The sequence below is a fragment of the Erithacus rubecula genome (genome assembly GCF_903797595.1).
Source record: "Erithacus rubecula genome assembly, chromosome: 3".
Taxonomy (NCBI): domain Eukaryota; kingdom Metazoa; phylum Chordata; class Aves; order Passeriformes; family Muscicapidae; genus Erithacus; species Erithacus rubecula.
In genome coordinates this window covers 52,405,254-52,431,419 of record NC_136689.1, presented here as the reverse complement: position 1 = coordinate 52,431,419, position 26,166 = coordinate 52,405,254, and the positions used below count along the sequence as shown (strand labels likewise).

Here is a 26,166-nt window from a genome sequence, read left to right as displayed (position 1 = left end):
ATTTTTGACACCTATTTTTCCCTTTTCCATTCTGCTAACTATTCTGGAATTCTTTTGTGATTCTGGGAGAGAAGGAAATTCCCAAGAATTTTTCCAAATGTTTTATGACTAGATTTTTTTTTTTTTTTTTTATTGGACTTTTATTTTTCTGCTACTAGTCATCAAGTTTGATTCAAATGTTGACTTTTTTTTTTTTTTTTTTTTTTTTGGCTAAACATAAACTTATTTTTTAGGCAACTAAAACCAACTAGTCCATCCTAACACAGAGTGTGGAAGATTTAAACCAAGACAGAATAGATGTGAACTAGCTGAATCCAGGGTCTATTGACACACTAGATATTGGGTTGAAACCTGATTAGAAAAATCTTTTTAACACAGAGTCTTTTAAGGTACAGAACAGAATTCCCTAAGAAAACATAGAATCCCTGTTTGTGTGGCTCTCTGAAACTAGACTGAACAGACAAAATTAAAGCAGATTACCCATATTAAAATAAAATAAATTACCTGTTAAATTGAATTGATAACTTAATGAATTTTAGAATTTTATGTGAGTTCATTGTTTTGAATTAAAGTTACTTAGAGATTGTGCCTTTGGCAGGACAATAAAAAAAATTTGATTTGAGTGTAAGTGGAGTGTTCTTTGGTTTTCAACTAGATTCAGAGATGAAATGAAGCAGAAGTTTGCAAATTAGAACAAGATTTTTAATATTCTTTGTGGGCTGTTTTTAGAAACATCACAAGGAACAGAAAATCAGGCCCATTTGTGAAAAGAGGCAGTACAATTTATAAACATGTGGGGCAAACAAAGTTTTAAGGCTGATGATGCAGAAATACCCAATTCCAGTCATCCAATTTATTCAACACACAACTTCATGCACACATCTGCTGTTTCAAGCCCAGACACAAACATGCAAGCTTGTATAGACTCATAGAAATTTAACAGTATTCTAAAGAAATCACAAGATTAGTGCTAAAAATTAAGCTACATTGATTTGTTTCTATGAGCTAGATCCGTATATAAGTGAATCTATGACAGAAAACTCTCCTATATTTGAAACATTCTAATTTTAACATTTGTTCATACAGAGGGGGATAGAGAATATAAAAAAGTGCCACAGATCACTGTCTTGGTAGTATTTACCTCTGGTAGCTTCTTAAAGGGCTGGAGTAAAGACTTGTGTCTTAGCTCTTAAAAGGAAAGTTTTAATTTCTGACTACCTCACTACCCACAAATCAATGTCCCCACTGTATAATGTAGTAGTTGTTTTGTCTCAAAACTGAATGTAGAGTCTAACAGCTTATATTTCTACACCTCATTTTTGCTTGGATTTCCTGAGGAAAAAAACATCAGAAATGCTGACCTGTCCTTTTGTTCCTTGTAGATTCAGGTACCATGCTCCAGCTTTTACTGCCTCTGAAAGTGTTATGAGAATACATGGGTAAAGTGTAGCTTTGACATGGCTGCATGGCAATGCTAGATTGCAAGAGACCACTTCAGCATACCCTTCAAGCACATTTGTAAGAATGATAATGTAGAGAAACCTACCAGAGGAAAACGAGAAAAATTGGGGGAGTAGCACAGAATTTGAAAGAAAACCATTAGTGTCTTCCAGTTAAGCCATTCACCTTCTATGAGTTATTATTCTGAGAGATTTTAAGCTTTTCAAAATGCTGTCTTGTGTTGTGGTACCTTGGAATCTTCCTTACAGTTGACTTCAAAAAAGAGAGCAATACCTTGTTTACCACTTTAATATTACTTTCAGATTCTCACTGCTAGAAAGCTCACCACTCAAAGCAGCACCACTCACAACAATATCCATGAGGCAACACTAGAATTTCCCTGAATTTGCATTTACTTTTTTACTTCTGTATTTTTTGTATGTTTTTGTTTTTTTAATGTAGGAAGTTTTCACTCAGTTGCTATATTTGAGGCATAGCATATACTTCTCATTTTCAGGTATTTTCACAAATTGGTATTCTTTGCTCCAAGTGTACACAGAAATGAATCAAAATGCTTCATTGATTGTATTTAGAAGCTGTAAGTCTAAAGTCTTATCTTACTCTTGGAATTTAATCTTTCACTGGGCACCAGTTACAATGACATATAATAATATACTTCAGTAACATAATTATCCATTATATTTGTATATCACATGTGAATATGCTATAAACCCTTCTACACATGACAACCCAAGGAGGTATTCTGGTGTTAAACTGTAGAGAGAGAAGAATTAGGTCATTACAGTGCATAAAATTTATAAGTAGAGGTGATTCCGAAAATTCAGAAATCTGAATATTTTTTAATTTAGTATATAAGCTATTTTTTAATCTTATATAAAGAAAATTATTGTGATTGAAAACAAGGCTAATCCTTGGTATCATACTGAATTTTTACCTGCTTACCTTTGAACAGTATTTATGTGTAATTTTACTTATCTTTGATATCCAAGAAGAAATACTTTGAAAGCCAGGAAAAAAAAAATTATTTATTTATAAACCAGATTTCAAATATTGGATACATTCAGGGAACTTACATGCTCTGATGATCTGTTGTGAATACATTGTTGATGTTAAATGCCTTAGTAAATTGAGGATAATTTTTAAGCTCAGGATGAACGAATTAAACAAATATTGTCTAATTTGCAGTAAGACATGTCCTCTCTAAAAGTGCTCTGCTCTTTTTTGAAGACTCTATTTGTCATATAATTTTTCTAAATTTACTCTAAGTAATTGACTTAAATGTACTGTAAAATAGGAACCTAATATATGCAAAACAAAATGAAAGGTTCCAATCCATGGTACACTTTGCAACATAGTGACTGATAATTTCACAGAAATATTAAAAGGATCCATTTGTAGAAGCTCTTTAAAAAGCCATGAGATAAGATTGAAAACTCAATCATAATTTAGGAAATTTCTGTCTTCTAGTGCTTAATGTCTTTACCAGAAGAGTTTTTAGTAGTTCAAGATTTAGTTTTATATTTGAATAATGTAACCATTACCATCTCCCTGCTTGTAAAAAGAAAGAAGTCCTGCTCCTAGTAACCAGAACATTTGAACCCCACTTTGGGGAGGAAGGACTGTGTTTTGGTTTGTTCATCATACTGAGATAATAGCTGATTTCTACTTTCTTGAAGCTTTTAGCTGGTTAACTAACAATAGCTACCCAAAGGCACTGATTCAGGCAGGAATGTGATTATGTTTAATTCCAGAGTTGTTTCTGGGGGCAGATGTCCTTGGTGTACAACTCAGCCTCTGAAAGACTTACGACTTTTGATTATAGATTGGTTTCTTCCACAGGTCTCATATTTCCAGTCTTTTCTAAATACTAAAGCTGAGAAAAAATGAGGCATACTGGTTGCAAAAACAAATTTGCCCTGAATTTTAAGATACAATGATTATAAAATTCACTCACAAGTGGTCTTATTCCACTGGTAACATTCAGCCTACAGCAGAACCCCAGGTGATCAAATGGATTCACATCTATGTAGCTGTAAGAGAGCTTTATAATAGGAAAAAATGCAAATTACTAAGATATGCACCAGAGTACACTCTCATATAACCACTCACCATACAGGATATGACATAAATTATCTTTTCTAATGCTATTTCATCTACTGGCAAAAAAATGAGAAAATACAGCCAATTAGTTATTCTTTCCTTTGTACTTCTCTTTCAAAGGCTTAAAGGATGGATTTAAGCCATACGTATTGTGCATTGTGGTTATGTTATCTATATGATGCTGAAATTTATTTTGTCTGTGTGAAAAAGTAGGTAGATTTAAATTGATGGTTTTTTTCCATATTTTTCTAATACTGTGTATTAGGGTTTGCTGCATTTACATCCACCCTAGTTTCTTAGACAAGGTTTTTTTTTCAATAATTTAATTTGTCCCAGGCATCTATAGCATGGACACATACACTCTCATATTGCAAACTAAAGGAGATCCTGCACAACACGATATGCTGAGAGCACCATATGCACTGTTCATTTGGATTACAATGAATTAAGTATTTTTACATGAAGATGAGTTATCCCTTGAGTGTTCCTTCCTTTATTGTGTAGACGAACTCTACCATGTGTGCACTTGGTGAAGGACAGGCTGAATGGAGGGTTCAAAGGGTTACAATGAGCAGGGCGACACCTCTCAGGTGACCTGCTACCAGTGGTGTTCCTCAGGGCTCAATTCTAGGGTCAATTTTGTTCAACCTTTTTGCCAGTGATTCGAAGGCTGCAGTTGACGCATGCTGAATAAGTTTTGTGGTTTTACCTAACCAGGATGTGCTGCTGACTCTACTGTGGGACAAAAAGCCTTGCAGAGGGATCTGGATTGATTGGAGTATTGAGCAGTCACCAGTGGCATGAAACAGAACAAGACCAACCAAATGCTGGATTCTGCACCTGGGATGGAGTAATCCCAGGCATGGGTGTGCACTGGGAGAGGAGTGGCTGGAGAGCAGCCCTGCAGAAAGGGGTTTGGGAGGGCTGGCTGGCAGGAAGCTCACTGGGATCAGCAGTGTGTGTGCCCTGGCAGCCAGGGGAGCAAACCTCATCCTGGGTGATCAAACACAGCATCACCAGCCAGCCAAGAATGCTGATTATCCTCAGTGCTGAATTCAGCACTGGTGCAGCCTCACCTCGAGTACTGTGTGCAGTTCTGGGCACACCATTTAAAAAGGGTCTGAAGGTACTTGAACATGTCCTGAGCAGGGCACCAGAGCAGGGGAGGGGCTGGCAGGAATGTGCTCTGGGGAGCAGCTGAAGGCACTGGGCTGGTCTGGTTTGGAGAGGAAAAGGCTGAGGGGTGAACTCACTGCTGCCTACAGCTTCCTGGGGAAGGGAAGTTGACAGGGAGGTGCTGAACTCTACTCAGCCTTGCAGTGACAAGACACATGGGAATGGCTGAAATGTGCATCCGTCATCAGGGGAAGTTCAGATGTAACATGAGGAAACTTAAGCCAGAAGGTGGTAAAACCCTGAAAATGCATCCTGGAGAAATGGTCTGTGCTCCATGCCTGTCAGTGCTGAAGAAGCATTTGGGCACTGCTCTTAAAGCAGCTTATTTTATCAGCTCTGAAGTGTCAGGCAGTGGGACTACAGGATCACCACAGGTCCCTTCCATCTGAACTATAGTAAATTCTATTTTTACTCCATTCCATTCTATTCTTCTTCCTGAAGCAGGATATGCTCATCAAATGAATGGTTGCCAACCCTTGGGAGCTGCTCTTGAAGCCTACCCTGGGAGTCTAGAAAGCTTCATTCAGCAGAGGAAGGGCATGAGGGCTGCCTTTGTGGAACATGACCAGCAGTACATGGCCAAAATGGCCCAAAGAATCTCTGAGAACAGGCTGTGCTCAGTCTGCAGAGAAAGATAAAATAAATCCTAGGGACACTTTATAGTCCAGCATGGGCAAAAAACGCAGCCATTCTCCCCCAAGCTGCAGGACATGACAGGTGATCTTCATGGGGCATGATCATCAGGCAGCAACTGAGCCAAAAGGGACTGAAGGAGCTCTGAGCAGTGCCAATGTGCTCCAGGGGAAGAGTCCTTCCTGACCCCAGTGCTGGTGATGATTGCTATTTCCTGGGCACATGAGCAAAACCTGTCACCTACCTGCCCCGCAGTCTGTTCATACCTTCAAGGAGATGCCCAACCGTAATCTGCATTACCTGGAACCATCTCAGGGGCTTCCAAAGGTGGCCAAATGCTGCTGGTCTGATCTACTGGGGGCAAAATTCCTTTCCATGCCTGACAGGGCACCAGTGGGTGCTTCAAAATACTAGGATCCCTGGCAACATCTCTGCATTCCATTTCATACAACTGCTGTCCCAGGTTCCCCAGAGGCGAGGATGGCAAGGTCTCCAGTGATCCTCTAGAAGGTCTTGCACTGCTATTGAGGTGAAAAGGTCTGACAGCCCTGGGTACCTCCAGGGATTGGTGGGTCATCTCATCTCTTGAGGGGCTTGTCATGTGATGAAGATGGTTGTCACAAACTGGGAATATAGCTCTCTGCTGCTATTGCCATCGTGCTCCCTTGTCCCACTAAAACTAGCTGCACAGCTCCTATGTTAAACACAACCACTTGCCATGCTTATAAATGGTGTAAAACACCTTTAGACACAGGGTAGGATATTCAGAGTTAATTTTTCCCCCTAACCTTACTAAGAGTTATTTGCCTACCTTGTATTGTTGGGAGATGTTCAGGTCTTAGCTATAACCCTGTCAAATCTTTTTTGCCTTTAGTATTTAAGATTCAAAGTAATGAAAGGCTAAGGAAGATATTGTTTTTGTCATTTTGTACCTTGGTGACAAAATTAGTATGCAATTTCAGACTATATAAATAAGGACATTTATATCATATATAAATATTTTTTGTTGTGGTGATGCTAGAGATGAAAGGCAGGGGTTTGGTTCCCTGGCCATTCAGGGATATAAGCAGCATGCATGATTTCACTCTAATTCACCAAAGAAAGTTGGCCACTACACTGTTTATGATGAGATTGCCTTCTTGGAAAGAAGTCCAAAGATTTTGTGTTCTTTGCCATATTTTTTCTTGTACTTCAATAGCTCTTTTTCTTTCTCTTCAATGGTAGGCATCCAAGCATTTGTATTGCTCCTTCCAATTGTCATTTTCTTCTATAGGCTGTAAGTCAGGGGGGATTAATTTTTGCCTGCATTCACTCCAGAGGGAAGTTATCTTTCTTGAACCTGAAAAATGAGAAATGTCCATAGTGATACAGGTGAGGTCTCATCAGGGCTTTGCACAATGCCCTCCTTTCCTATGGAAATATCTTGCCTGACACACAAAAATGTATTTTTCTGTATCACATTCATAGTTTACAGTCATCCTGTGATCTCTTCATGCCTCTGGGAATGTTTTCCTGGTCTAGTAGTTCTTAAGTGGATCAGAAACTCATGGCACTCCCCCTGACATGGTGGTACCTATTTTTGGTCTGCAGTTCTTCATTATTGACATAGGAAGTGTCTCTTCTGTCAGAGCTTTAGCTGGTGGGGAGGATGAGGGCTGTAGACCTATACCATGAGACAGAGCTTCTTCTGCCTCATAAATGCCATGAAATCCAGAATATGATGTGGACAATGAAACCTGCATTTCTTCGTGGTTTTCTGAAATCTAAATTCAGAAGATCTGACTATGAATTTCCCTGTTTCCTACATTCGATGACAGCAAAGTGTGAAGGTTGGAGCCCGAGAGATGCTTTAATGAGGCTTCTACCTACCAGCACCTTGCTGGAGTCACCTCCACGCAGCCACAGCCAGCAGATTCAGCCCTCCACTAGACAGAAAAAGTGGTGATGCAGTTAGACTAGATGACATCCATAAGTCTCTTTCAACTCAACTATCCCATTTGTTCTGTTCTATTTTAAAAACCTTTTCTTTTACATCCTTAGACCTTCTGTCCACCTCTGTGTCTACCCACCTCCCTCAAAACTTACTTTCTAGAAAGAAAGACCTTTTTAATTCATCAACTTAATTCTACCCTTCCCTTCCAGCCTAGCATTAGTATTATGGATATATTCCACAGGCCATATTAGATGGGCATTTGACAACAAAACAGCCTTTATGAATTTTCTGTTTTATATTGGTTCTCCGATTTACACTGGGAGTGTCTCCCTGAACTATGCAAAGATCTGTTCCAGGCTTTTTCATAGACACAAAATGCATTATTCTCTCTCACAGGCATAGTGTGTCCAAGACCATCAGAGGCTAAGGAACTGGGTTTGTTTGGCAGATGTTTCTTTTTATTCTGCCAATTAAGTCAACAATAGGTATTCACAATTCTGGGGAGGCTTGGAGGTCATAGAAATTACAGGGCAGGCAGAATAGCTAATGCACAAATAACTGAAAAAGAAAGCAATCTTTTGGGGATTTTCCCCACCCCTTTTATTCTGCTTGTCCTAGGAGCTGTCATCAGTCAGTGACATTGTGCATTGGCTTCACCCCTTGGTTCTAGCTGCAGTGTTCAAGGTCCTGAATGACAAAACCTCTGTTTTATTGTTTCAGTGGAGATATTATTCTACAGTTTGTCTTACACTCAGCTTTCAGTGCTTTGTATAAGTATTAAAACATTTTTCTCAGCAACTAGTTTAAAATAAATTGTTGGAATACTTCTTAAGAGGGAATGGGGAGCTGCCATGGAATAAAGATGAGGCAGCGTGTGGTGTAGAGAAGTCATCTGTTACTTTACCAGTATAGAGAAACTCATTAGATTCCTATTTTTTGGTATTCTCAAATTTTTTCCTTGCAGAGCAAGACTAGAGTTGGCACAGGGAAGCACTGACTTTAAGAGAAAAAATGGATACAAAGAAGTCATCAGAGAGCTAGTTTGTGTGCTTGTGGCTGGGATGTTGAATGGCAATTGAATGATCTCTGCAGGTAATATTATAGAGTACATTGGGCTTCTCAGATGTGGGGCATTCTCTGCCCTCCTTATGTGTAGTAAAGGACTGTGTGATACAATAGTCAGGTGACACTAACAAGAAGAATAAAGCATTACTGAAAGACAAAACAGGACCTTTAATGAGAGAAAAGAAGCAACAAATGGCCATGAGACTTTATGTCCACTAATAAAGCTGAATTCCCATATAAAAAATCATTACTCAAAGTAATATATAGAGAATAAAACATTGGCTGGGGAGTGTAATGGTGAGAAAAGTATAACAAAACATTTCTACTATCACTTCTGGTGAATGAGACATAGTTGATACAAATGATACCTAAAGCATCATTGTAGCTAATACAAGTATTTGATATACTGTGATCCTGGAAGGAATGTGATTGTTTTTTATCTGAAAGCAAGAAACATAAGGGGCAATATATGCTTGCCTCATAATCACATAATCTGGCATCCACATGTACTTCTGGAGACATAAAAGATCACTTAATGAGAGACAGAAACATATATGGGGCAAATGATTGCAACGTATAGGGGATGATGCTGAAAGAAACAGATAAATTTCTTCAAATGGCAAGGGCACTTGAACTCTCTAGAAAAAGGGTCAAAACAGTGTTATCAGTGCAGAACAGGGGCAAACTAAAGGAAATTAGGAAACAGGACAGAGACAGACTGAACAGGAATGCAAGTGTTGTGTTGCAGGGTACATACTGTGTGAAACAATACACGAAAGAGTACAAACCCTGTCTGGTTCCCAGCAAAAACATGGAAGAAGCAGAGGGCATAGCAATATTTGCTTCCCAGTTTGTTGTAGCTTAGGAAACAGAGAAAGTGGTAATAGGTATGGAGGACATAGAGATACAGTTAAACGAAAGATGTCTTTGGGTTGTCTTGCATTAGTCCAGATAAATCAGTTGCACTAAAGAATGCCAAAGAATTATGCCAGCCTGTTTATTTTCAGTTCTATCAGGTCTTAATCAGTTGACTCCAGTTGGATGGTGAAGCCATCAGCAGCCTAATCCTACCAAACTAGAGAAGTTAAATCTGGAGAATTAGAATTCATGATACAGGAATTTGAAGCCAAAGAGCAAATGCAGCCTGTGGAGAAAGAGTCTGACAATCAAGAGATGTTACATACATAAGATACTAATTTCCTGAGGATGGTAAAGGAGAGAGTGTTCTCTGTGTGTGTTCTCCTTTTCAGAAAATGTAAGGTCATACTCCAGGGAATCAGACAAAAAATATAAAGTGGAAGTCAGAAACAAGCCTCAATACAGTGAGATGACTAAAATTCAGTGTATGATAATGGCAAAGTAATAACAAATAGTTGATAATTCTACAAGAATTTACATTATTATGTCTATTGAAACTTTCAGAGAATGACTCAGATGCCTAATTGTTGGTGAGGGAAATTTGGAGTAAACTATGGATCTTCATTTGGCCAAACTTCAAAACATAGAATTGTAGGTATGTATGTCAGCACTAATAGACACTAAATTGTATAAGCTATCATCCATTTAATACCTCTGTTTGTCAGGCTAAGGCTTTTACCACTCTGTGATTTGAGCCATGTGACAACACTGACTACACCTTTTGGAAGATAATGGCTTTGTGTAAATGCTTTTGACCAACTTCTAAGGTGTTGTACTGTAAATTGAAACTGGGAAGGATTCGCAAACATGTGGCTTGAAGCTGATGACAGAGCTATTAAAAATTAATGATCTGACAAAAGAGACAGTAAATGTCACTATGTAATAAGCAAAATATGAAGTTGAATGTAGACATGTAGAACTTGAGTAAAACTATGTTTTCTCTGTTAGTTGATATCTGGAGAGATGTCAGCAAGACCCTGGAAAAGTCAGCACAATTAGGAAGGCACTCAAAATGAAAGCAGTCCAATGTCTATAAGACATAGTGTTTTCTTTCTGGAATTACCCAAGGTCTTTAAAACAACAAGGAGGTACTGCTCCTAAGGCTCTATAGGGTAGCTAAAGCAAAATTATTTTGTTCTGAACGAGCTTAGGCTCAGTGCTAATGCACCCCAAGCAGCCCAGTACATTTACTAAAGACAGGAAATATAAAAGAAACACAGAACCATGCTTTCTGAAATGCAGTTCCCTCAATTCACCTTTCAGCACTAAATCTGCTAGAAGGAACTTGGACAAAAGTGTGTTTGTAGTCGAGTTTGTTTCTTCATAAAACTTGAGAGTACAATATGAAAATAAGGTACTTCCCAAGAAAATCCCTGCATGTGACAGATGCACTCAACAAGGCATGCCTTCCAGAATGCTAGACATGATCTTATATGACAAAAACTGAATCTCCAATGATGGGCTTCACACAGCCCCTTGAAGACCAGGCAGTGGTAAATCAGCTTTTGTAGCAGCCATGGCAGTCTGAAGGGGTACTTATTATAGGAAGTTACTCTGCTTTAGAGTGAGGGATATAGTATACATGCAAAATAGATGTTTTTAAAGGAGACCTAACAGCAATCCCAGAAGACTTAGAGGGTTCTACAGTGTGCCTGAAGTATACTTTATATCTGTTAATATAGCTCTGAATGAAATGTCAACCAAGACTCTATGCCCAGACAGGAGAAAAGAAATAGCAATCTGAGGTGCTCAGACTTCTGACTGACCACAGGAGATTGCACGGCTTCATGAAATATCAGCCGTGGTAAGAACTAAAGAAGAAAACAAAGAAAAATGAAAGAATAAAACCAATAGACAAGTTTTTTTCTGTAGCTGCTGCATTGCAGCATTGTTCAGCTTTCATGTTCCTGCATCTCTTTTCCTTTGCTCTACTATCTCCCATTTTAATTTTTATCTTGACACAGATAAACCAAGTCTACCATACAAAAAGGAAACAATAGACAATGCAATGAACTAGTAAAATATCAGCAAAAGAATTGATGATTTGATACCATTGTGTAGATGAACAGGTCTGGTTCAGCCATCAAAAATTCACTTGCAGCAAAAATAGAAACTAAAGGCTGATGTTACTAGCAGAGGGAAATCTGAAGATAGTACCCATACAAAGTCAAAATCCAAATCAAAGTAAATAAGTGATATAAAGGGAAGTAAAAAAAAAAAAAATACTATAATCTTGATGCAAACAGAAGCTCAAAATCTCATTTCTTTCAAAAATTGTTATAGTTTAATTGAAGGAAAAGTAAAATAAAAATACATATGGCCATGACAATGGCAATATTAAGTTATACTCTTGATGCATTGAGTTTCAGCAGAACTATTCTGCAGACCATTTTGAAGGTGTTCTTTGGTCAGATCTGGCAACTGTACAGCTACAGCTGAAGGAGAATGCAGCACTGGTATAGTGTAAATGTTCCCACCATTCCATTACAATGTACCTGCAAGCAGTTTATAGACTTCTACATAACACTAAAAAAGTATTTCAGATTTGTTTCTGCTTATACCCTGTACCCTTTGCAACATCAGGATAAAATTCAAAAAGTAAATATCATTCCTCCCTTTTGATGTCAATCCTGTGCTTGAGAGAGGAAATTTAGCCTTCCAGGAAGGTGTTTGACCTGGCAGGTTTGTTCTGCTGCTTCTCAGTGCTCTGAGAAAGTGTGTGGTGTGTGGTATATGCTTTACACAGGTTAAGTGAAGTTTTGTGTTCTGAACCTTCACTCTGGAAAAGAAGCATTTAGTTAGGCAGCTGCCTGGAATCAACTTAATAAGGAAAAGTGAGAAAGCTTGGGAGATTTTAGAGTCTCTGAGTACATACTTTCTTGCTGTTTCACACAGTTAGACTTATGCAGACATAAACTCTTCTGAAATTTCAGGCTACATTTTTGCATGCATAAGTTTCTTAGAATGAGAACTTTACTGTGGTTAAAATCCTTTTCCCAGAGAAGAGAAACTGTCCTGGCAAACCGTGCTAGAGAGTGGTTTTGTCTCAGTCATCTCAGGACTCCAGCTGTTGAAGAAAAGTCTCTAAAATGCCATGACTGTTATCTCACTCTGGATTTAATAGTAGATATGAATACCTTTGGATGTGTCATGGAGAGCTTTCTGGATCTGTCTGCCAGTGTGTGGGTTCAGCTCCCAAAGTGAGTCTGCACAGCACTCTCCTGCACTCAGGGTGTTTTCCTCAGCTCTCCAGACCCTTTGCTTCCTTGTCAAATGGCAGGTAGTGCAACATCTCACTAACAGCACCACAGCTGTGTGCTGACAAGCAGACTGGGGTTCACATCAGACCTCTTGGGAGGCTGCTGGTGTGTATTCTTTTCCTATGAAACTTCACGAGACTTGTGGGACCTTTTATCTTCGCCTGTACTTTATACAGACTGGCTGCGTATTCATTTTGTGTTAGACATTGTATTTGGATACAAATGTTTAACTACACATATGACATATTGTTAGATGTGGAGAACTTGGCAGATGATACACAAAGTATGTGCAGATTAAATGATATTATAAATATTCTGAAAATTGGAATAAAAAAATTTGAACTAGTCAAGCAATCTGCAAGGGAGTGTGGGAAAATAATTTGGAACTTGGAAGAGTAGACTGGACAAAGCAGTAACAATCAAACTTTTTTAAAAGAGGAATAACAATTGGAAGTAATTTGCAGTGGTGGGAGAGGAAAGCATAAGTGATTTCTTAGAACTTTTTTTAAAAACCTTATTATCTTAAATTATTTCTTTGAAAGGTTTTCTCCCGGCTGTAATGTAATGAATTCCATAGCAATGATGATTAAGTATTCAGGGACTTTTACCAGGAATTCTTCAGAAGAGATGATGAATGATTATTGGCTTCAGCTGCTAATTGACACAATAATCCTTGCCAAGGGATTCCTCTCTAGTTTTGAAACTATATTCTAAAAAGAAAAGAGAATTGATTTGTTAGATAACACACTGATGCTGAGATTAATTGAAGTGTGATGGAGACTCATGCCTCTCAATTTTTTCTTAAGAAATGATATAATTCTTGTCTCTGTGTTTTTGTTTCTTTTGTAATTTGTGATTAAAAAAAGATGTGCAATATTAACATTCAACCTATGGCAGTAACTTTAAGTTGGGTCTTCAGTATGCCAAAAAAAGAGGAAGCTATCAATATAGTCCTATAGATAGTTTGAACGTGTTAATTTTTCTTAAAAAGGGGAAAATGCACAAACAGGCCAGGATTGCCCAGATACCTTTTCTATAGAATAATTTATTTTCACCCTGAAGAGGTCAGGCAGATTTATGGAATAAAACAGGGTCTCAGGCCATGTAACATGATTGTGAGCTAGTCAACCACTCATTTGTGCCAAGTAAATTTTGGAAATGATTCTCCTTTGCTGACAGTACCCTCATTACCGATTGTGTAGAGTAATTTATCAGGCATTTCTTAAAATAAACCGTTCATTTATGCTAATAGGACTTGGCAGGGAAGAAAAATTGGCAGGACTTGAAGTTCCTAGTGTTTTTCTTTTTTAAAACAAAAACTGTAAAGTCCTTAATATTTTGAGCAACCGTTATCACAGCCGTGTATATAGTTTATTAAAGTGGCAACTAATTGCATAATAAATTTTCACAATGGGAGAAAATTATTCCTATGTGAAGTTTACAAAAGTAAATAGTTCTGTAGTATTGTAAAAGCACAGTCATTAGTTTCATGCTTGTACATTCCTTATTATCTAAGCTTCTGTTATTAATGAATCACTTAGCATCTTTTCCATGACTCATCTATTCTCAGTGCAGTACCTCATCTTGAAATATCTCTTTGTTCCTTACCCCTCATGTATTTTCTGTTTGCTAACTCCCTCCAAGGGGATGTTTTCCTTCTGCTTCATAGTGGGGCCTTCATCCTGCAAACAGCCATGTGCACCAGTAGCTCCTGAAGTGAGCAGTCCCATTGAACCTGCTTAACAGGTACAGTTAATAATTTCTACATGTTTGTAGGACCCAGCTGCAGCCACTGTACAGAGTTTAGCTGCTAACCTTTGCAGCTGAACTAACTTATATTTAGTTCAATACATTTCACATTGAGTTGTTTTCAAAAAATAAATATATCAGTTCTTGAGAAAGCCATCCTTCCTAGCCCACAAGAGAACATCCAAAGCTCAAAATAAGAAGAAAGTGTGCATTGAAACATACAAATAAGGTCTGCAGCACTGATAAAATGACAGCTGTAGCAAATTGTGACTCACCAAAAAACAATGCTTTAATCCAATGCCTGCTGAAGTGTAAGGGGAAGTCTTCTGTTAACTTCACTGGTGGTTAGATCTGGTCCTCATTTCACAAGACAAAGCTAGATGCATCTCCAATTGTACATAAATTATGTGATAAGGGGGTTTTTGTGTGTTCAGTTTCTCAGCAAATGGCAAGATCCGTTGCATTATTGAGTAAAACTAAACAGTGATGTTGTTTTTGCTGTTGCTTTTTAATGAAAGTAAATATGGCAGTGAGTAAATGCAATTAGTACAGAATATACTGTGCTTCTTATAACAACAAATTAAACATGACACATTGACCTCAAATTTTCATCATGCCTCAGCCTTTAACTGCAAATGCCAGAAACTCAGTCTTTTCAGAGACAAAGAAACAGCCAACAGCACCTTAAATTGAAGACTAAACCTCAGATGTTTTTTAATAATTAAACTTTCAAGGAAGCTGTGTGATGATACAACTTACATTATGGCTTTGAATGTTTGCTGTCTCGTGCTATTGTACTTCATAGTTTGAAAACTGAAGGGACCCATATCTAGTTAATGGAGAACAAAGTTTCTCTTAACATTTCGCAAGTCTTCAGCTTTTTAGACTTGAAACTCAAATTTAAAATGTGAAGCTCATTCCATGAGCACTTACTGAACCTGGCCTTTTTGCTACATGTCTATTACTCACCATCATAATTAGAATGTCCCTGCAATGGGCCTAAACGTTTCTGCTAATGTTTTCCACTTCTGTCTGCATTCTTTTCATATTGTTTCCTGCCATTAATGCAATAAAAATGTCAGCCACAAATACCAGATTCCTAATGGAAAAGCAAAACAAACTAAAACCACAGCCAGCGCCACAGCTGAGAAATATTATTTTTTCTCATATTCTGAATTTTTACTAGGCAAACAATTATTTGTGGTTGCATCTGCAATATGCATTGTTAACTAAGTTACATACATTTTTCATACATGGAAATCAGAATTACTGACACTCCCTGTAACAGTTACAGAGGGGTTTCATGCCTACTTTTGGGTTGTCTGATCAGAGAAAGATGCTATATTGTTTAAATGAGAGGACCATAATTTTTACTCTTGGCTTCTCCTGCTCTTGGAAAAACACCACAATTTTTAGTTCAAGATATAATGGGGCAAGCATTACTTCTTTCATGTCCTCCAGCACACAGATGATTAATGAATTTATACTTTTATTTTGCTATGAGTTCCTAAAAGGTAGAAGGCTCAGAAAAAAGGATCCAAATATTTATTGTTAATGCAAGATGGATGGTTCTTATAATGTGTCAACTTATTTGTACAATGCAATAAGTAACCCCTCTGACGTTTTTTTCTCATTACTTAAACTGTTCAAAATTTCTGGCTGTTCTTAAATACAATTGGATGAAACATTTTTATTTAATTTATTGGCAAGAAATTGATGAGGAGGTTAACTTAGAAATCTGAATTCTGCATAGGACAAATTAGCAGTGGTAGTGAAGTTCCTATTCTTTTTATTATAACATATATGTTTGGAGAACAGATCCCGATATGTGCTGTTCCCTGAGAATACATAAAATAAAATAAAACAGTGGCCTCTTCCCCATGAAGTCTGTAATATTAGTGTAATACAGGAGCAAAAATTGATAAAGATCAAGAAAAAGCCTTGAAATAGTACTAGTCAGCATACAGCAAATGATTTCAGCTCTTATTATGAATATGAATTATAAAAATATTTATAATAAGATTATTTTTCTGAGAAACTTCTGAGTAGCTTCTGGTAACAAAGATAAAGAGATTACCTCATGGGTGAATTGACAATATATTTTTCTCCCATAAAACTACCTCTTGAGGAAGTGTGAGGTGCAAATGAGCAGGTTCTGTCTGCTGGAAGTTTATCACAGACCTTAGATTATGCAGAAAAGACCTTGGATTATGCATTTTCTGTCTATTTATTTCACCTTTCATTTTAATACAGGTATTTTGATATCTCGTGCCATGTTTTTGAGACTCTACTGCTGTCCAATTCAGTAGTGTAAACTGAGTCTGTAAACTCTTTGGATTAAGGGTAGTTTTCTTCCAATTGTCTCTGCACTTCTTGGTTCAGCTGAGCATCTGTTTAGTTTAAAAACAATAGCAATAACTCAAAATAACTATGTACCCTGAAGACACCTTCAAATGTTCCATTTTTTAATGCAAAAGTGATGGAAAATGGCAGGAGGTTCAGAATACAATGGATCCACTATGCTTCCCTTATTTGAATTTTCTTCTTCCCGAACCCCTTGGTGGTTGTGGAAGCATTGCAGTGTAGGAATTGAGTGCTACTGGATAGTAGCCCTGTTTGCACATTGGAAGGGCTCCACTGCCTGTGGGGGAGCTTTGCTGAGACAGACTATGCAGTGGCCAGGCTTAGTACAATGCATGTCACAGGTCAAAACACAGGATTTGAAAACCAATTATAATTGGTTACCAATTATAACAGGTAGCTGAAATATCTCTTTGCCTCGTGCTCTCTGAGAAGAGCTATGTGCAAGGCCAGCATGAGGGATGGTCTTTTGCCTAGTCCAAGCTGCCAGCTTCTCCCCAGATGCCTGTTGCTGTCATCATTGCAGCCACCAAGACTGGAAAGGTGTCTGGTGCACACAGGAGGACAGCAGTGAGGCTGTAGAGGAAAATGTCAGAGTTGCAGGTTTACTTTCTTCCCACCAATCCCTGTTAAAAGACAAACAAAATGACAAACCAACAAAACCAAACCAGAACAAAACAAAAGCACCCCAAAAACCCAAATGATGCTTTTTCAAGAGTCTGCTTAACACGTTTTTGCACAGTGGTGTAAAATTTGACACTTTTTATTTAAAAAAAAAAAAAAAATTGGTGCCACTGAATGGTGTTTTAAAAGAGTCTGCATAGACCTTCCAAATACAGCAATACTTCAGTAGTTCCATCTGGATTTAGTCTCCGCACATCAGCAATAGCACTGAAAATTATTAACACTTGTGAAGTTCTGTGTTCAAGATCTTTCATTTGAAATTATAAATGCAACACCAAGCGAAGTAAAATTTGAAAAGGTTATCCTTTATCTTCTCAAACTATTGTAAAAAAAACCAGACTAATTTAATTTACATTAATGTATCCTTTTTTTTGGCCTCCCTAGGCTGTTCCTTATTTTTCTCCAGCTGTAAATAATATGACTTAAATAGCTCAATGAAGCATCTCTATTATTTATCGGTCAAAAACATTGCAAATGATTTCTGGATTTTTATGAAAGAGATTGCTGAGAAGTGTTCTTCCAACTGAAAGTTTAATATTTGTGACATATTGCAGGAACAATGTATATCCATAGGCAGAGAGAAAAATCTGAAAAATTATAATTTTTAAAAGCTTACATGTTTCTTTTTTTTTCTCCAGTTTGCAAATATTTAGTATATTTAAACGTGAGTTTTTAAGATGTGGTTTTTGCATGACATGGTTGAGGTGCTCTAAGTGTATTGATTTTTAGGCACTGCTTGCTGGTCTGACTGAAAGCAAGTCTGTTGGAACAGGCCTCAACCATGAGACAGGGACATTGAGAAGGTCTTCAGAATGACATTTTACTGCTGTACACTGTTTGCAAGATGCTTCAACCACTCTGATTTCCCCCATGCAAAGGGAACAGGACTGCAGGACCCAAAAGTGTGTTGAGATTCAAGATAACAGTTTGCATGACACCTTGGAAAACCTTAAGCCATATTTCAAATTTGCTTGCAGTGAAAGCAGGAAGAACCTTATTTGATTGAAAAAATCAATCTGAAGCCCAGTAAATTAATCTCATACATTGCAGGTTCTTGTGGTTTAGGAGTGGTAATCTCCAATTTAGTACTCCCACTAAAGCTATGCTCTCTCTTTCCAACTTGAAGCACAAAAGGTAAAGATTACAAATGGACATTTAGAACAATTGACTGGAAACAGCAATGAGGTAAGAAAACCAACATTAACAGCAACAATGCTAATGACAGAGGGTATAAGAAAAGAGATTATTCACATGGAATATACCCTCAATAATAGACAATATCATATAGCTTCCTCTGCCACATTCTCTCAACTGGAAGGAACCCTTTCTCCCTGGAACAGTCCCTTTTCCTGGCCTGTAGCAATGGCCTGAGGTACAGAGGTTATTCTGGTACAGAATAATCTCCAGGTCCTAGCCATGCCCCCTCCAGGCTGTTGCAAAAATTAGCCCTGTGCTGGCCGGAACCAGGACACAGGTAGAATTGAAAAATAATATAACTCCATATTTTAAATCTTTTATGTGAGACACACATTCAGTACAGAGCAATACAAAAGACAACATTGCTGGAGACTACTTGTGATCCTCCTGCTATTTCTTTGTCAGATTTTACCCCCTTTTCCTTAGTTTGTCACTCTCATTCCCTTATCAAATGAGGTTGTTCAAATACCAAGTTTACCTCTGCATGTTCTTTGATCATACTTGCTCAAGTGAGTCATGAACACCATGCCTGAATAGGAGTTTATTACCAAGATGGTCTGCCAGCAGATAAATACTGAAATTGTTCATAATGGATGTTCTGTGCTCCATAATCCTGCTGGACAGAGCAGGCTAAGTGCTGAATTCAGACCAGGTTGCCTGGGGCTTTGTCTGTTGAGCCTTGAAAACCTTGAGGATGAAGGTTCCACAGTCTCATCTGAAAACTTTTGTGAATCTGGCTTTCTGCAGGCAGTCCATGTTGGAGCAATAGGAAATAAACCCCTTGTTCTCCTTTAGTTACAAAATTGCCAAGTCTTGCCTGACACAATAGTATTGGAAAAATAAGAGATTAGCTTTATTTAAATATTGACAGTATCCCCTTAAAATGGTTATATTCTAAATGTTTTATATGAGTCCTGTGGAACAGTAACACAAACACTTACCCTTCCAGCTCGACTCTAAAATTTATGAACCTCACACTTCTGGAACCACTGGTATCGCTGTAAGGACAATAGTTTTACAAGAAGAGTATTTGTATTGTGGTATTTTGTGGTTCTATTATTAGATGGGTAAGAAGACATGGAGTTTCTTTGGGGTATTTTTTTAAACAGTAAAAGCTTTTATTTTAACTTTATCTTTTTATTTTCAGCAAATAAGATCATGCATACATATACTTTTAAAGCATTCCTAAAAGATAAATATTTTTCTTTTATCTACAGCTTTTTCTTCAAGATAAATTCATTGCTAAAAGCATTTCTTGGACAACTGCAGAAGTTAAGAATGCATCTTGAAGTTGTTTCCCTTTCTGTGTGAAGATTAAGCTCATGCAGTTGAATTTTTTCAGACACAATCCATTCAAATTAGCTTTCCTTCTTTTTGCTGTCTTTTGTCAAATCAGCTGTTGGCCTCTACCACACCGTCCCTTAGCTCAGTTACTTCACTTCTGTTCCTAACTGCATTATTCACCGAGTCAACCACAGTTGGCTGAGCACATTATGAAAAATTCTTGTGATTATAAGAACTTCCTCAGCTGCAGGTGATGACTCTGCTTCATAACTCCCATCTTCTTGCTCCAGCATTTTTCTGAATCTCAATGATAAGCACCTCAGTTACCTTTTCATCACTACTAGCATCAAACTCTCCCCTCCTCCTCTTGCTGTCTCTAGTATTTTGGGCCCTAAACAGTTGTTTGTTTTTTTTTTTTTTTTTTTTTTTTGTGCTTTTGTTTTGTTTGCCTCCATAACTGTCTACTCTTTCCACTTTTTTAGTATTCCTTTCCCTATTTTATCTTCTCCATTATAATTTTCTCTGATCTATAGCTTTTCTAATATTAGTTTTACAAATATTTCATGCCTACTCAAGAATGGGAGCTCTCAACCTATGGTAGATAGTACGTCTGCATCTTGTCTTGTCTCTGACAATGGCCAAAATTTGGCTCCCTTGTCAGAAAAAAACAGAAAAAACAAAACCCCAAACAACCCCCAAGCTTCCTTTTCTGGTTATTTCTGCCATCAGTTAAAATCAAGGCTCCTTCAACATGTCTTCAGATCAACTACCTGAAGCTCCTCTTTCTAGCCCTCCTTTTTTTTCAGGAAAAAGGATGACAGAATCCCAGATAGTTAAATTTTGGGTTGCACGCTGTTTTTCCCAGAAGTATCAGAGCGTGCCCCTCCAGAAATGCATCACTCCTTGAGTTAAGCTATAGGAGATAGCCTTGGTGGCTGCAGGATTTTTTGACCCTGTGATAACAAATGACTCTTAGGTTTATGTTTTGAGAGTAAATATAAATGAAAAAGGTTCTCTTAGAAATTATATTAATTGAATTAAATGTTCCCCCTTACAAGGGCTACAAACTCAAATCCTGCCCTTATGATGCACTATTGCATTTTTTTTTCTCTGAATGACCCAGCTGGAGTTGTGCCTTTTCCTCACTAGTCTGCCAAGGAACCTTTGTGCTGAATCACTGACTATTTCTACTGTAATTGGCTTGGACTTCTAGGGTGAGGGGTGCACTGAATACATCTCCTTTTTTGCCCACTAATTGTTTTCTATGCCTCATGGGGCATTTTCTTCAGATTTTCAGTGCTCTTGTAATATTTGATTTAGAGTTGGATGTGTAGCAAAATGAAAATTCTTTCAGTTTGATGAATTTCTTAAGTGTTGCTTGTCAATTCAAGGAAATTATGAGCAGTCTTTCTTCTCGATGAAGAGAGAGTTTAGGCTATCTTAACACTTCCTGAAGGTAATCAACTGTCAAAAAGCATACTCAACTGTTTTTGTAACAGTTATTCCAGCCAAGATTTGTGTTTATCCCTTTATTGGTCCTTTCAGAATAAACAAGAAATAATGGAGTCGTTGTGCTTACAGTGCCCTATTCCCCACTTCCCAAGCAAATCAAGGGTGCTTCTCAGCAGCAGAGGGATAAGGTAGAGTTGTGACTGGAGCCATTATGTGGGGGAGCAAGAAGATGACGCCAAACAGTGTGCTTTTTGCTAAGAGTTGTATTTCAGACTGCTCTTTCTGTAGCAAAAACTCAGAATTTTTTAGCAGATGGATCAATGCTGTAGTATACTTTGATTTCTATTATGCTGGCATTGTTTCCACAAGGTTACTTGACATCACAGCACTGTAGGCTGTGTGTGTGCTCTAACACACTTGCCAACTAAAATTACAGAAGGCAGAGGATGGGGTCAGAGGGAGAGGTGCAGGCCTAGCTGCAGAAGGCAGACTACTAAGTGAGGTTGTTCTACGAGTAGGGTAACACCTGTTACAGGTGGAGTGGTGGGCATCATCCAGATTTTGGGGAAAATTAGGAACAGAAAATATTAGGAGTCTCTGTGACCTCACTGGCTCACCAATGCTGAAAAATCAATCTGTGTGATTTGCAGCAGCAAGAAAAGGAAAATATTTTCTAGAGATAAAAGCAGAGAAAGTAGCACTGAAATGCCTGCTGTGAGAGGGTTAGAAGGACTCCCTTGGTTGTAGGTCCCATCAGGTTTGGCCTTAGTTCTCTCAGTTCTCTCTCTCAGTTCTTCTCAGTACTCTTTAAGTAGGACACCTCTTTTTTAGTCAAGTTTTACCTGTTTCCATAGGAGTGTATCTTTTGAAAGTCTACCCTAGAGCATCCAATTGTTTCAAAGTGTATTTCCTTGAGAAGAACTCACATAGGGAAAAAACCCAAAACAAACAACAGTGTTGCCTGATAAAGGAAATCCCTCACTATTCTTAAAATATTTTGGTTATTTGGGAAAAGAGGAAATTGCTAAGGATTAGGTTTACAGCACATGAGCATGTCTCAGAAGTGCTACTTTGTAAAGCTTGTCAAGGCAAAAAAAAAGAAAATTAATCCCAGTAGGCTTGCAGAGTTTTGCATCCTGTAGTTTATTACATTTGTCAGTAAAAGCAGCAAGGATTATGGAAGTAGATTTATTAATTTTATGAAATCTTGGCATGAAGGATTGGTGGCCCTCTGATAGAAAATGAAATGGAACTGTTTTATGAAAGACAAACATTGTGCAGTTGTAGTGAAAAGTTATTATTGCAGCAAACCTGTTGCAAATAAATCGCTCTAGCTAATCTCTTGGAAGTTACTTGCCTTAAAGTCGATGGGATTATGTTTTATGTGTCCTTGTGTAAAGGAAGATCCTCGGTTTCAACGGGTGTTCAAATTCCTTGGGGCAAACACAACCAGTTTGAAAAAGTTTCCTGTTGCTGTTTTTTTTAATGCCTTAGAGGCACACTGCTAAAATTAAGGTTCATTTTCTTTGCTTTCAGTATCTCATCCTTTGTACAAGGTGTCCTTTGGAAGACTTTATAATATTTGATCCTTTTCAGAATCTGTCATCTGTATGTTGAGAGGAAACTGAGACAAGTACGGTAAGTTGTGCTGCAAGAGGTGTTAATTGAAACATGATGATTAGACCATTTTCATGTATGACAAAATACATCCATTGAGATCTGAATTGTTAAAGCCTTTTCTCAATATTATTAAATCATGTCCATCTGAAAGCAGTTGTAAGCTACTTGCACAAAATCAGTTCAAGGACTCTGTTCTGATCTAGTAGGCAGATAGTAAGCATGTTCCTGACCAGGTACCTCCATCAAAAGATAGCAGTTTCACTTGTCTCTAAATAATTTGGCACTTTCTAGGAAAAAAATTCTGTTTTTCCTTAGAGCTGTTTCTCCACAGGAGAGGGCTAATGCCTGGACATAAATGCTCAAAGTGACCTTGCTTTTCTCTTTGAAATAAGCAAGGACATGTCCATTTTGGTATTGCACTATGCCTTTAGTAACTATAGCAGTCTATTTCATTTTTGTCACAAGTAGTAACTACTTAACTCATACCAAATTTAAAAAATAAGTTTGGCTTTTAATTTTTATCAAAGTTAACCTTTTTCTGCATTAACTTAATTGGAAAATACAGGTCTGTTTTGCTGAAGATACTTTAATAGATCTATTATCATTTCATCAAAGCAATGGATAAAATCATAAACTTCATCTTGGGTACCACTTAAGAACTGTTATGCCCATTTCACAGACAAAGAGCAATTTCCCTAAGGTCACAATAAATGAATTTCTTGTCCTTGAATATCTACTCATCATTGAACCCTTTGTTCCTCCCTGCAAAGGAGGAATTATATGTTACAGGCTCTGGTTTATCACTGTCTCTGTGCTCTTTATGTTTGATCTCTAAGAGCTTCTTCTCTACAACCAGGGACATTCACAGCTCACAGAGACCCCACTCTCTGTGGTCTGCACTCTCATTGCCTCTTGGTCTCACCCACCCTAGTTTGTTTTGGAAAGAAAGCAGGATATATCAGTGCAAATGAGGCAATGGCATGCCTAGTCAGACTGTGGACAGTATGGAGATTAGGGCTGAGTGGGACACACACCATAAAGGGAAGGTGTTTACTAAGGGTAAAGTTCTCAGTCCTGTTGCAGCCCAGCAGATTGGAGTGGATCATAGAAAAAGTTTATTTTCGTTCTAAGGGAAGTTTATTGGTCTTATTGGTTATGATGCTATAGGTGCTCTAAAAACTTCCTTTCTCCATGCTAGTGTTAGTGAGATCTTCACAATAACTTAAGAGTTGAGTCAGCAAATATCATCACTCATTGCAGCTGAGGAGGCTGGGTTATTTAAGCACATGCTGAAATGGTTTGCTGGATCACACCTCACAGAGTTGCTACTTTATGTAAAACTGTATTCCAAGTGAGTGGAAGTGCTAGAACTGTATGTCTCTGTCCAATGGATGCTCCCTACCAGATTTGTACTGGGAATGTCAAAGATTTATTCGATAGGGATCAGATGTTTTAGAGAAGATAACAATCTGAAGCCATGCATCTCCCATTATGAATATCCTCTATATTATTAATGTGGATAGTAAGCACCTGAGAATCCCAATGTCTTAGAAATGGAAGTGACTGTATGTTTGCTCTGTGTGTGTGCATATATATATATATGTATGTATGTATGTATGTATATCTTGCAATCATCTTATTGTAAGTGAAAGTGTGCATGCATCTATATAATACTTTTACATCTGTGTATATAGGTAAGATGCTCATCTGCAGGTAATCAGCTGAAATGGAAATCTAGATGTTCTGGTGTGGAATTTATTTCTTCTTCAAACTCATTATACCCCTAATTAATGTAAATTACTTACAGTTATACTGGAGTGTAAGATCAAGAACTTACACTGAATTGATCACATGATAAATAGTGGGGTTTTTACATTTACTCATTCTTATGTGCAATTCATTACAACTCTGTAGAGTTTTTCATCCTTTTTCCCTTATTCTTTAACAGTTCTGAAGAACTTACTCCTATATCACGGGCAGTGTTTAACTTGCACTTAAGGGAAACACCACACCTTGTAGATCAATCTGTTAGTAAAACTCAGACTTTCACTGTTTCTACCATTTAATTTAAAAATTCTAAATCTTGGAAATATGCTAATTTCAATGTATTCCCATTCCTGTGCTACAGTGCTATAGTCCTGTCAAGGAATTTTCCCACATTATCATGTTACCATTATTACCATTGATTTTGACATATCTGGATGAGGATTCAGATGTGGATAAACATAAGCACATCTCCTGAATCACAGTAACATTTTCTTCCATTATTTTTCCACATTCACAGTTGCTTTCTCTTTTCCTTCTTCTTTTTCCTTTCTTCTTAAGAACTTTTCTTTAACTGCAGTTTCTCCCTGAAAGGTTATTTTCAACGTGGTACTAGTTTGTAATGAGAATAACACATTATTTGTATGTCTTCATTAACATTTTTATCCAGAATACAAATAAAGTATTTTAAGTCATCTGTGATTTACTTTCCCAACATTATCGGTTTGTGCTCTCTCAGAAAGAGACTTTATTTCTGTGCTCAAAAAACCTGAAAGTCCAGATTTACCAAAATATTTTGGTTCCTAAGTTATTTCTTACAATTCTTTAAATTGATTTTCCACTATGCTTAAAAGGCTAAATATTTCTTGAATCTGGTTCTAAATATTTTATTTCAAAGCATCGCTATTTATGGTCTTTAAATGTGGTGGATAGCATGAGTCAAAGCTTGATTTAAAAAATCAGATCTGAACTCCATTAAAAACTGTTATCATTGTAAAGTAAAAGTTAGTATGAGTGGGATTAAGGAAATCATCACTGCTTTCATTAAAAATAATGAAAGAAGAAATCAGGATACTCCTTTATGTCTTTCTCAATTTAAAAACATCCATTGTGAGCAACTACTCTGACTTGTGGATTTGCTTGTATACAGATGTAAGGATTATTTACATGCTGTTGTTTTGCCATAGATTTCAGCAGCAGTTTCCACATGTCATGGGAAATATGTGATGTTAATCAGATATGTTCTCCATGTGTGTAGGACGTACATGTGTATGTCTCTAAACCAAGCAGAACACAGTTGTTTTAATAGAATTTGGACTGATGTCATATTTTCAAAAGGATTTGTAAGTCTTTACCAAAGAGGACAGCTAGACCTCAAAAATACTAACTGGGACAAGCTTTTCAAAGCTGTTAAGTGATTTGGGCTTTTGAGTTTGGTTATCCAGCTGAAGCTATATTAAGGATTGAGCTATAGAGACGGTGCTTTCTTTCAATTAGGGTGACCACAAG

At 37.5% G+C, this 26,166-nt stretch overlaps 1 protein-coding gene across 3 annotated transcripts in view; it reads left to right on the top strand.

The window, feature by feature from the left end:
- Positions 1-26,166, top strand: part of SUGCT (succinyl-CoA:glutarate-CoA transferase) — a 311,627-nt gene that overhangs the window by 267,882 nt on the left and 17,579 nt on the right. The window lies entirely within an intron of this gene.